The following is a 12,979-nucleotide window of genomic DNA, read 5'->3' as shown; positions in this document are numbered from 1 at the left end:
TTATGATACCCTACACCACTTTGCTAATTAAGTCGAGCTCCACATAACAATTAAAAGTTTTTATGGGAGAATTCAATCATACACGCTATGATTATAATTATAATTTAAAGTTCTTTTAAATTTAAATCTTTTAAATTCGGAATTGTATTGCCCATTTGGTGCACAATTATCTTGAAGACATATATGGGAGCTATATCCAAATCTGAACCGATCTCGATAAAATTTGGCAAGGATATTTCTGGGCTGTATTTGATATATTTCCCTGAATATCGTTGTTACGGAGTGCATATTACGGTTGTGGGTAACAAATATAACAAATCGGATGAATAATATATATGGAAGCTATAGCTATATCTGAACCGATCTTCACCAAATTTAACATACTAGCTTCTAGACTCAATTCGGTCGTAAGTGCCAAATTCCATCCCATTTGGAAAAATATTAGACGTTTGGTGCACAATAAAAGGTAAATCGGACGAAGTTATATATGGGAGCTATAGCTATATCTGAACCGATTTCGATCAAATTTAGCATACATATTTTCAGGTCTAATTTGGGTGTATATGCAAAATTCCATACATTTCGGGCTGATATTACACGTTTGGTGCACAATAAAAGGCAAATCGGACGAAGATATATATGGGAGCTATATCTAAATTTTGACCGATTATCTCCAATTTCAATAGGGTTCATCCTTGGGCCAAACAAAAGATCTTTGCAAAATTTCATCTGGATCGGGCAATAAATGCGACCTGTACTTTGTTTACAAAAATACATGGACAGACGGACGGACAGACGGACGGACATGCATAAATCGACTCAAAATGTGATTCTATGCTGATCATCAAAAGGAACTATGGGTCTATCTCGTTTCCTTCTGCCTGTTACAAACAAATGCACAAAGACATAATACCCTGACCACCTTGTGATGTAGGGTATAAATATACGGGGGAGGTAATTGATGAAGTGGACGATATTGTTCATTTTCATACCTGACCTTGCACTCATACAAATATAAAGATTTACAAAATTTTGAACAAAACTGGATAATCCTTTCTTGTTCTATGAGGTAAATTACTTTCTATAAAAAATTGACGTTTTGTAGGAGAGGTACCATAAGGAGTGGACCGATATCGCCCATTACAGATCTTGATCTAAGTTTAACAACAATATTATATTACAAAATTTGGATCAAATCAGATACTCCCTTCTTGACAGACGGACCGACGGGCGGACAGACACCCCAAACGTCCTGAAATAGATTTGGTCCAAGGATTCCTAGGATCTAAAACCGTTGTTTCGATTAGGAACGATTTTGCCTTAAATGATATATACCCTTTATAGCCATACGACTGAGGGTATAAATATAGAATGGCAAATTGGCTTCGGATATGCTCGGAAACTCTAAATAAAGTTTTTCAGTTGAGATTGGTATCGGATGTTGACAAGTGGGACAGATCAGGAAATACGATGTTTGGGTGGTGGGGATGTTGATGTCCAGAGGTCCTGAGATGGATCGGGCACGGCAGTTCACTGTAGAGATATCCGGAAGTAGATGTCCAGGTCGTCTTAGACTGTTTGGGAGCGATGTCTAGGCTTTCTTAAATGGATCGAAACTCATTCATGTTCGGCAACTCACTGTGGATATTTTCGGGTTTAGCTGTTTGGGTCGTCACAATTGTTAGGAAATTGTTCGGGCAAGTACTACGATTTATGATTACCTCCAATTCACTACCATTGTTTGAGCTACGATAAGGTTCAAGGAGCCAGGACTCCTGTGGAATAAGTAGCCCAAGCTTCTGTAAAACAACGAACCGAAGCTCCCGTGTAAATGAATTTCCGGCCACTCAACTTAATGAGAGCCAGTATTCCCAGCTAACGAGTAGGACAGAATATTATGCAGAAAATCACTAACTGCCCTTTGGTAAAACCCCTGCAGTAGCAAGCCTATCTCATCGTAAACCAAACTGGCATCACCAAGTCAATGAGAATTATTTGCCTATGCGTCAAACTGCATAGTGTCGAATGGTGATTTTTCAGTTACATTGCCAACAGATGGTGTGGTTGGTTGATGTTGTCCACTTTGCTATCGCATGTTCTCGTTGTTTTTATAACCTCCACCTTACATGTTATGGAGGGTATATTAAGTTCGTCATTCCGGTTGTAAATAATCGAAATAATAATTTTAGACCGAGCAAAGTACATATATTATTGATCAGCGTAAAATTTTAAGAAGATTAAGCCATGCCCATCCGACCGTCCGTCTGTTGTAATTACGCTGGAGTTAAAGCGAATTAATATAGCAAGCTAACATTTTGCACATATCAGTTTTTTGTCTGCAGGCAGGTCAATTTCGAAGATGGACTATACCGGTCCACGATATCGTATAGTTCCCATTCAAGGGTAGACACCCATCCCCCCCCCCCCCTAAACCCGGTATTTTTATAATTTTAGCCTAACTTTTCAATGCAATTGTCTGAAAATCCATACAAGGTGTTCCTTCTAAGTAATTTACCTCCTTGAAGAGTATTTTCTATCTATCTGGGCCCCGTACAGCCCACGTCTTCGTATATCCCTCATGTAACGATACCGCCCAATATACAAAAGTTTTCAAATTTCGCATTTGTGGTTCCTAAAAGGTACTACAACCTGTGACAGAAAATTGTCTATGCAGGTACGGTTCACGTCTTCGTATAGGTACCATATATTAGGCCCCCTATAATCGGTTTTTTGACAATGTTAGATATATAATTCACCGGATTTTTTTTTCAAGTTTCGTATTTCAATATTGTAATAGACTGTGAAAATGTTGCATATGCATATGCAGGGCCACGTCTTCGTGTAGACCCCAGTATAACGGCTATATTTGGTATTTATACTCTAGACTACATAGTGGTAAGGGTATTAAGTCTTTGTGCATTTGTTTGTAATATGGGGAAGGAAACGAGATAGACCCATAGTTCCTTTTTGTGATCAGCCGGTAGAATCACATTTGAGTCGGTTTATGCATGTCCGTCCCTCTGTCCGTCCGTGTCTATGTATTTTTGTATGCATTTATTATTCGATTGAGATGAAATTTTCTAAAAGAACATTTGTTTGGCTCAAGGACGAACCCTATTGAAATTGGTGAAAATCGGTCCAAATTTAGATATAGCTCTTATATATATCTTCATCGGATTTTAGGTTTATTGTGCACCAAATGGCTAATATCAGTCCAAATGGTGTGAATTTTGCTGCATCCGACCGAATTCAGCCTACAAGCATATGCTTTAAAATGGCTAATATCAGTCCAAATGGTGTGAATTTTGCTGCATCCGACCGAATTCAGCCTACAAGCATATGCTTTAAATTTGGTGAAAATCGTTTCAGATATAGCTATAGCTCCCATATATATGTTTCATCCGATTTGATGTTTAAGTCCCTCACATTCGTCATATACACCCCACTAAAATGATATTTAGTACCAGATATTAGATTCAGCCCAGCAACACATGATTCAAATTCGGTTCAGATTTCAAGATCGGTTGAGATTTGGATATAGCTCCCCTATATATCTTCGTCCGATTTTAGAATTATTGTGCACCAAATGGCTAAATTCAGCGTGAGTGAAATTTTACACTTCCGAGCGAATTCATTTTAGAAGTTAACTTTTTGAAAATCGGTTGAGATATAGCTCTAGCTCCATATGAATGTTTCATCCGATTTGGTGTTTAAATCTCCAACGTTCGGAATATGCACTTTACCATATTCATATTTCGTACCAGGTACCTCATAGAGCTCAGAAATGCCCAATATAAACCTTTTTTTTACGAGAGCTCTACTAAATATCCATAGTGGTGTAGGGTATGATATAGTCGGCCCAGCCCGACTTTTGAGCTTTCCTTACTGGTTTTAAGAGTATAACAGCATTTTTAAGGGATTTTATTTTTTTTAATTTCCAAATTCGTTCCAAACGGTGGAGGGTATTCAAAGTTCGCCCGTCTGTTTTTTGTGCTACTGGGTATGGTTATTAGTTCTGATATGAAAATTGGCCACAATTGTCAACATTTTGTGGGACGATTTATTAGAAATGGGCTTTTATAGATCAACGTTTAGGTAGATACAAACCCACAAAACTATACTTTTTCGGCTGTTTTTAATGTCCAACTAATACAGCTGCATTTAATATTTTAAATTCTCATTACGTAGAAGTTCTTTCCCCAAAAAAGTTTCAATATTGGTCCAGTCAGATTAAAAAATATCAACAATTCCTAGGTCCACCCTAATATATGTGGTAGCTAGCCACGGGCGTTTCTTTTTTCATCGATTTCAAAATAATAATTTCAAAACCGGCAACAATTCTTTCGAATTAGTCATTTAATATTGTCCCCTGTCGCAAGATATTTGAGAAAACGGGTTTTAATTGGTGTCTATATTTTGTATCGAAAACACACACACACAAAGACACATTGACAAATGTATTCAGTTATCTTTCAACTCCATTTTGTGGGCCATTCATCTCACGATTATGTTCTTGACCCAATTTTCGTGTTGCCGAATTTTTATTATTAAATACCAATAATGGCCAAAATAGCGGACCATTGTTCAATGTGCCGCAGTTGTTACTTTGGAACTTTCTTTTGAGAATAGTCACGCTAACAAATTGCCACTGACAAGTTTATTGACTTCGTAATCAGCTAACAAATTTTTTTTCAAAATCTTTTTGTTTTTCCTTCTTTTTTTTGCAGAGATGACCAAATTCTTTGGCTCTGTTGTTTTTTGCTAACTCTTTTTAAATAAACAAAATATAAATAATAAGCGGATAAATTCCAATTTTTTAATAATTTATATGGCTGTCATTGGCTGTACCATACAACAATAACAATAGCTACCATAAAAAATACGAAATAATTAAATTTACAACTTCATTAGTTTTTCAAATGAAGATGGATAAGCGTGAAATGCAAATATCTCTGACAATGACGGCGGTGTTAGTCATCGCTTTTAATAGAGCTGCATTGAAAGCTGGGCCAAAGATATGTATGTGTGTGCGTGTTTTTATTGGTTTTTATTTGGATTACATTCCATGATTGAAACAAATAAATTAATAAAATAGTTCAACATTGTTGATGGTTTTCTTTATTGACGGATTAAAAGCTAACGGTCATATCAACTTACATAATTCAAAGATAGCCTGTTTTTTATCAACTTTGTGTTTTTTTTTTTTTTTTTTTTCAATTTGAAAGTAAAATTATAAGCAAATTACAAACAAAACAAAAAATAAGTTTCCAATCTCAAAGTGGATTGAATGAAGAAGTTTTGATATTAAATTAAGACAAGTGGATAATACATGGCGGTTCATCAAAGGGATGTTTTTTCACAAACTCTTTTTGGACCTTGAACCATTAGTTATACCCTACAACACTATGTGTTCGGGGTATTATAAGTTTGATTGGGTCAAACATTATGTAACACCTCGAAATATTGATTTCCCACATAGGAAAGTATATATGGATCTTCCTATCTCGCCGAGCTGAGTCGATCTAGCTATGTAAGTCCGTCCGTCCGTCTGTCCATGTTAATTTGTAATCACTCTACAGGTCGCAATTATGGCCCGATCTTCACGAAATTTAGAATGGAGGTGGGGCTAGGGTCAGAATAGAACCCTATTTCTTTTGGAGATGATTGCATAATATTTAGGGGTTAAAATGGACCAAAAACTGAAAAATTACTGATTTTGCAGTTGCTCTAAAGATCGCACTTATAGATCAATCGACGCGGAAGTTAGCATGGGGCTAGAGTTTAGGGCTGGGCAGAAGTCTTCCAATTTTGATGGTCATCGGGTAATATTTAGTGGGTGAAATAGGCCACAACATTTGTATTAAATAAAAGTCAAATTTTCCATATAACCTCGAATATTTTTAATCCCAGCGAAATCACAAATAGACGAACAGGTAAATTCTGACCGTTACGTAGATGCCGATAGTAAATATATCGGTTATATATAGCGAAATATATACAATGTGTATGTACAATGGAAAGGGATGTAATTTAGAATGTTTATATCTCAAGAATGGCTGGACCGATTTTGACAAATTTTGTCAATTCAGAATGCCCTCTTGACATAAAGGAATAAATTTAAAAAAAAATCGCATAAAAAGGTATCAATAATGATTTTAATATAGATTTTGTAATATTTTGTGACATTTTTTTCATTTTTTTCCTATTTTTTATAGCATGCGATTTTTCAATTTGACTTATAATATTTTGTAATATTTTTTCACCTTACAACACAGGTTGGGGATATTATATAAGGGTAGGGTTGGGCTCAGAAGGGCTAGGTCTATAGTTTTCAAAGATGTCCGCAATATATTAGTGGTTGAAATGGACCAACAACTAAACATGTTCCTGATTTTGCAGCCGTTATAAAGGTCTCAAATAGAAACCAAAGGACACGATATCTCGCATAAAGTTAGAGTTTAGGACAGCGGGTGCAATAGACCATTAATTTTGTGTGAAAAAATACCAGCATTACTTACCGGCGATATCCGAAATACACTAAATGCGAACTTCTAGCTTTTTTATGCTGATTTCGTTGACGAATATAGCCAAATATCGTAGACAAGCAAATCATATAGATGAGCCCAAATTTGGAGGTATGAAGGGGCTTCTTGCTCTCGGAGATGATTGTAAAATATAAATATAAAATAAAATATTCACGCCTGTGAATAGAGTTAAGGACAGGGAAGAATTCTAGCATTTTGGATGACCATTGGATTATATTTAGATGTAAAATGGACTACAACAACTAATAGCCCGACGGAGTGCATAAATATTGGGCAATTGTCCCTAGTCAAAATCCTAATTTCAAAAGCGAAATCTTCCAAAATGGATTTGGACATAAGGGGGCTTCTAACATACTGTAGTATTGTAGGGTATAACATAGTCGGCCCCGCACGACTATAGCCTTTGCTTACTTGTTTCAATGTGGTTTTGTTGAATTGTTGTGAGTAGTGGAAAAAATAGTTATACATACATTAATTAAACTAATCTGATTATAGCTCCAATAATTTATGGAAGATAAGTAGAAGCCGTATATATATATTACGTAACATTCAGGAATCATTTTTGCTTATAGCCAAATTATTCAATAAAATTGTCTTAAAATCCACATAAGTATTTCCTTTTGAGAACTTCATGACATCGAAGATTATTGTCTATATAGGTCGACGATATCGTATATACCCAATATAGCGGTACCTCCCTATATTCGGTATTTTTTGATTTTATCAACATTTTTCAATCGATGACAAAAAATCCATGCTAGAAGTTTTTTCCAAGCACTTTACTCCCTGGAAGAGAAATATCTACATAGGTCCACGATATCGTATAGCCCACATACAACGGAACCCCCCTCCCCACCATAATCTATATTTCAGGGACGTTATTCACCGGAGTTGTTTCAAATTGCATACCTCGAATTCGTAATAAGTGCTATAGCATATGACAAAAATTTGATTTTGCAGGTCCACGTCTTCGTATAGCCACCATATAACGGTACCTCCCGATATTCGGTATTTTGATGATTTTAACGACATTATTCACCGGAATTCATGTATTTTTATTTAGTATTTAGCTGTTGAAATGGGTCAACAATTGCAGTCGCATGTGGTTAGATTTTAGGAAAGAGCAGAAGTTTATCACTTTAGATAAGATAAGATAAGTCACTTCGAAATCACAAAAATAGCAAAGGGGCACTTCCAACATTTACATTGATTTTTATACCCTACACCACAAGGTGGTCAGGGTATTATGTCTTTGTGCATTTGTTTGTAACAGGCAGAAGGAAACGAGATAGACCCATAGTTCCTTTTGATGATCTGCATAGAATTACATTCTGAGTCGATTTATGCAAGTCCGTCCGTCCGCCTGTCCATGTATTTTTGTAAACAAAGTACAGGTCGTATTTATTGCCCGATCCAGATGAAATTTTGCACAAACCATTTGTTTGGCCCAAGGACGAACCCTATTCAAATTGGAGATAATCGGTCAAAATTTAGATATAGCTCCCATATATATCTTCGTCCGATTTGCCTTTTATTGTGCACCAAACGTGTGATATCAGCCCGATTTGTATGGAATTTTGCATATACACCCAAATTAAGCCTGAAAATATGTATGCCAAATTTGATCGAAATCGGTTCAGATATAGCTATAGCTCCCTTATATATTGTTCATCCGATTTGTTATTTTTGTCCACCGCAGCCGTAATATGCACTCTACAACAAAAATATTTAGGGAAATATATTAAATACAGCTCAGAAATACATTTGCTAAATTTTATTGAGATCGCTTCAGATTTGTATATAGCTCCCATATATAATTTCGTCCGATTTACCTTTTATTGTGCACCAAACGTCTAATATTTGTCCAAATGGGATGGAATTTGGCACTTACGACCGAATTGAGTCTAGAAGCTAGTGTGTCAAATTTAGTGAAGATCGGTTCAGATATAGCTATAGCTCCCATATATACTGTTCATCCCATTTGTCATATTTGTTACCCACAGCCGTAATATGCACTCCGTAACAACGATATTCAGGGAAATATATCAAATATAGCTCAGAAATATCTTTGCCAAATTTTATCGAGATCGGTTCAGATTTGGATATAGTTCCCATATATATTTTTTATCCGATTTCAAATTAATTTCGCACCAAATGGGCAATACAAGTCGGAATTTAAAAGATACAAATGCTGCGGCATATTTAGTCCTTTGAATTTTAAATTAATTTTATAATCATAGCGTGTATGATTGAATTCTCCCATAAAAACTTTTAATTGTCCAGCGCAGCTCTACTAAATTAGCAAAGTGGTGTAGGGTATCATAAAGTCGGCCCCGCCCGACTTTAAGACTTTCTTTACTGGTTTATTTCGGTGACGTTTATAGTAAGACATAAGATATATATTCTTCTATATATATAAAAGAGTTGGAAATTACACACTGGCTGACTGAGAATCAACGCCAAAGCGAAACGACTAAAGCTAGAATCTTGAAATTTTGTACGAGGGCCAGTCTTGGTGCGTAGGTGTGTGATAAGGATGCATTTTTATAAATTCGTTTATATAAATTCTAAGAATAATACTTTGAATTGAACAAACGGAATGAGGTAATAGTTTTGAATAATAGCCACTGATGGAGGACGCTATAGATGTATTTGGTATGAGAATCAAGGTTGGAAAGTACGTTTGATATATGGAAGTGATTTTGAAGATGTGAACTAAATGTACTTATTGGTAATACATTTAGAACAGTTTGGTTATGGTGTACAGATGAAGCTGAAGTTTTGAAAAGTTGTATTGGGTACAAGTTGATGGTAGGTTCGTGATGAAAAGGTGGTTTTGAAAATGTGTACTACAAGTGCACGAAAATTACTGAATAATACTAATATTTGGTACCAATTGTGTGAACAGATCATGCTAGAAATTTGAAATTTGATATAAGGGTCGCTGTGTAGCCTGGACATATGGTGATTTCGGAAATATGTACTACAAATGTACGAAAAGTACTGAATGATACTATATATGGTATTGGTTGAATGGATATAGATAGAATTCTTAAATTTTGATATTTAGATTACGTGATGGCATATGTGTTTGAGCTTCGGCGGTGCTTTGGAAATGTACGAAAAGTATTGGATGGTACTGGGTAGAGGGATAGGTCTGGAAGTATTAAGTGGTACTAAATTGTGAATTGGATGGAGGGAAAATTTAGATATTTGATATTCAGACAACTAATGGTATCTGCGGTCGATCATAGTTGTTTTTAAATTCTGCCTATATTTGTACGAAAAGTACTAAATGTGGTATTGGGTGAGAGGTTAGGACTGGAATCGTAAAGTTTAATATATGCAGGGTTGCCCATATTCGACGGACCCATGACTCTTTGGGCCCATTCCAATCGACGAGGCTTGTCCGCAGGCAACATTCTTTGCATCAATTGAATTTTGTACGGGAACAAATGCAAATCAATGCGAATAATCCGTTGTAAAGTGGACCGAGCCATGCCCAACTGCTGAGAACGGCGTTTTTGGGATGTTCTTGGGGACCTCTCAACACTGGCTCGTACGGCAGCGATATTCTCGGCCGATCGCCTTGGTCGACTTTTATATGGCCTCTTCGGTGTAGAAAGAGCCTTACCAGTCGAAAAATTTTCGTATAAACGCTTAATGGTGTTCTTAGAAGGCGCACTTCTCACATTTTTTAATGTTTTAAAAGCACGTTGAGTTTTCACAATTGACTTCTTCTGTTGAATGTAAAGTTCAACTATTTCGGGTGGCGTGTATTGGTTCATGGTAAAAATCTGCTTGGACTGACGCTTCAAACGCGGTATGTCATTAAGCGATGTGACATCTCTGTCAAAAGTTATGGCGTTGCCAGATGGGTCCGTCGAATATGGACAACCCTGTATTTCACTGTTGGTGTCTGTGGTTAAGATATGGGTGGTTTCGGAAATGCGTACTACAATTGTACTAAATGGTACTACATTTGGCAATTGGGGAAATTACAGGTGTGAAATTTGAAATTAAGGTCACTGTTTGTATTTGTATTACACATATTCAAAATAATCTTCATTCTCAACTGAATATTTTGAAAATGACTACTGCACTGTAGGAAAGAACTATATGCTACTAAATTTGGTATTGGGTGAAGGCATAGAGCTGAATATCTGAAATTTGATATGGATGTCATTGTTAATAAATGTCATTGTTGATGTCAGTAGTTGAGATATTATAATCCTGATATGATATATTTTTAATCAATTATTTATTTGATTTTTAACATCGTAATACAAAGTGTTCAATATAGGTCAACTTATTCGGTATTTTGAGGGGTTGTTACGTGCCACCTGATACGGCGCTATGGTGGGGTTCCAACTAGCTCAGTCGGGGCATCGCTTTAGGGGGTGAATTCCCAACCCTGCCACCACCAGCCCCAGGGGTCGAACAATCAAAAAGGAACACATGAAATAACAAGAAACAAATCAAAATAAAACGACAAAACACATACGACCATAACACGGGAAATTGATGTTAATAATTCCCACACTTCGCCCACCCAACCTTGACCCTTAGATCCTCCTCAAAGATTTGAATTCAATTTTGTAAGGGCCCCGTTTTTCACACACACTTACCTCACTTCAACATCATCCTATTTTCCTCCCTAACAAAACAAAACACTAGCAATTCATTTTAATCTAAACACTTAAACATTAAAACAATTTATTGCCTTCATTATTTTCTTGTCAGAATTCCAAATTTCTAACACCTGACACATCGATAAGTCAATACCTCGGACTACCGCCTTATCCTATAGAATTTCGGTCAACTTGGGCCGCTTTTCTAAATTATTTCCTCACCTAAAAGAGCTCTCTTATGTGTTTCTAAAGGGACATTAACATTTGATCCCACAATAAACAAACTTCTAATAGGATTTTTCTGGGGTAACCCTACACTTGTCGCATTCCATCTGGCGTTAAAAACTTTTACAAACACAAATAAAATCGTATATACTAATCACTAAATACTAACATTTACTTAAACTAACGTATAACTATTATTGCAGATTGTTTAAGAGTTCGGTGTTATTTTCAGATTTTCTAATCTTTTATTTATATTTCTCCCTTTCAGATATTAGTAAACACTCGGTCTCTGGGCATAAAGATTGTAACCAAAATGTTGCTCAAGGCCGGTAAGTAGCTCTTTTTTTTTCTTTTTAAATATTGTTACCTGGTCAGCGTATACTTATTTAGTTTTTATCACTCCAGGTTTTTGGACAACACGGATTTTGGCACAAGGAATACTTCTGGTTGGCGCTGGACGGACATGTCACACACACAGGACGAAATTTGCTGCCGTTCCATTAGCCGGGTTACTTGGCTTGGCTTAAACCCTGTCATGGACACAATTATTTCCGCCAGGGAATTCAACATAAATTGGCTGACCTCCTCCGTTCATAGACTCGGAGGGGTCAGAGATGGTTTTAACGGTTGGTGTAAATGTTGGCGTTGCTTTAACTTGTTCGCACAACCGCATTCACACACAACAATAAAACACAAGTGTTAATTACACACAAAAACAAAATTTAATTAAATGTTTTTTGGGAGATTCTCTTCAAATTTCTGGTATAGTGAAATAAACAAAATGTCTCCTTTGCTGAACACCAAACAAACTGCCCCGATTTTCCCCCGTTATGCCTTTTATATGGCCGCAGCCATTTACAATTTTCCGGGATTCTCGCGCAATTTTCCTGATTCATCACATTACCTTTGTCGTGCCTACTGAGCCCTACATCAGAGTTGTATTTCTCTGGTTTATATGTTTTCCACCGGTTGGCAACACTGATTTCTTCAACCTCTGCGACGAGCTTAACATATCCGGTTCATTTTTCCCTGACCGGCAGCAAGCAAACATCTCATGTCGGGGACTTGCTGTTAATTATTTATTCTTTTTTTTTTTAATAAAAAACCACATGCAACAGGGTTTAAAGGTATGTATAACTGTATATGCATTCAATAATGGAAATCTCTAGCTTATCGACCGTTGAATACCCTACAACACTATAATAAACGATACAGTTTATATAGGCGAGATACTCGAAAGAATTCCACAAGATATTGTGACAAATTATAAAAGAAAACCATCAGGTTTCGTTCTCTAATTTTCGAATAATAGCAACTGAAACTAATTTGCTCATTTCCAATTTATTGGTAGATGTTGCACGTAAATGGTCTTCCTAGATCTGGAACCAATATATCCCAAAGACCTATAATCTCTCAGAAGTGGCAAAAGATTAACAGTTATTATTGGTTTTTGACTGAAACGCATCTATATGAGATACAGACATTTGACTATATTCTTCAACGAAATCAGCGTTAACGAAATAGTCAGAAGTGGGTCTTTCCTGTATTTGTGAATTCTCCAAAAAGATACTGCAATGG

General features: G+C 36.2%; 1 long non-coding RNA gene across 1 annotated transcript; it reads left to right on the top strand.

Moving 5' to 3' along the window:
• The first annotated feature begins 11,592 nt into the window (after positions 1-11,592).
• LOC109612896 (uncharacterized) lies at positions 11,593-12,495 on the top strand. Its single transcript, XR_002194724.2, has 2 exons — positions 11,593-11,730; positions 11,807-12,495. It is a non-coding gene; the product is annotated as an uncharacterized LOC109612896 (long non-coding RNA).
• The last annotated feature ends 484 nt before the right edge of the window (positions 12,496-12,979 follow it).

Source organism: Musca domestica, unplaced genomic scaffold (genome assembly GCF_030504385.1).
Source record: "Musca domestica strain aabys unplaced genomic scaffold, Musca_domestica.polishedcontigs.V.1.1 48, whole genome shotgun sequence".
Taxonomy (NCBI): domain Eukaryota; kingdom Metazoa; phylum Arthropoda; class Insecta; order Diptera; family Muscidae; genus Musca; species Musca domestica.
This window is presented reverse-complemented; position numbering and strand designations above follow the sequence as displayed.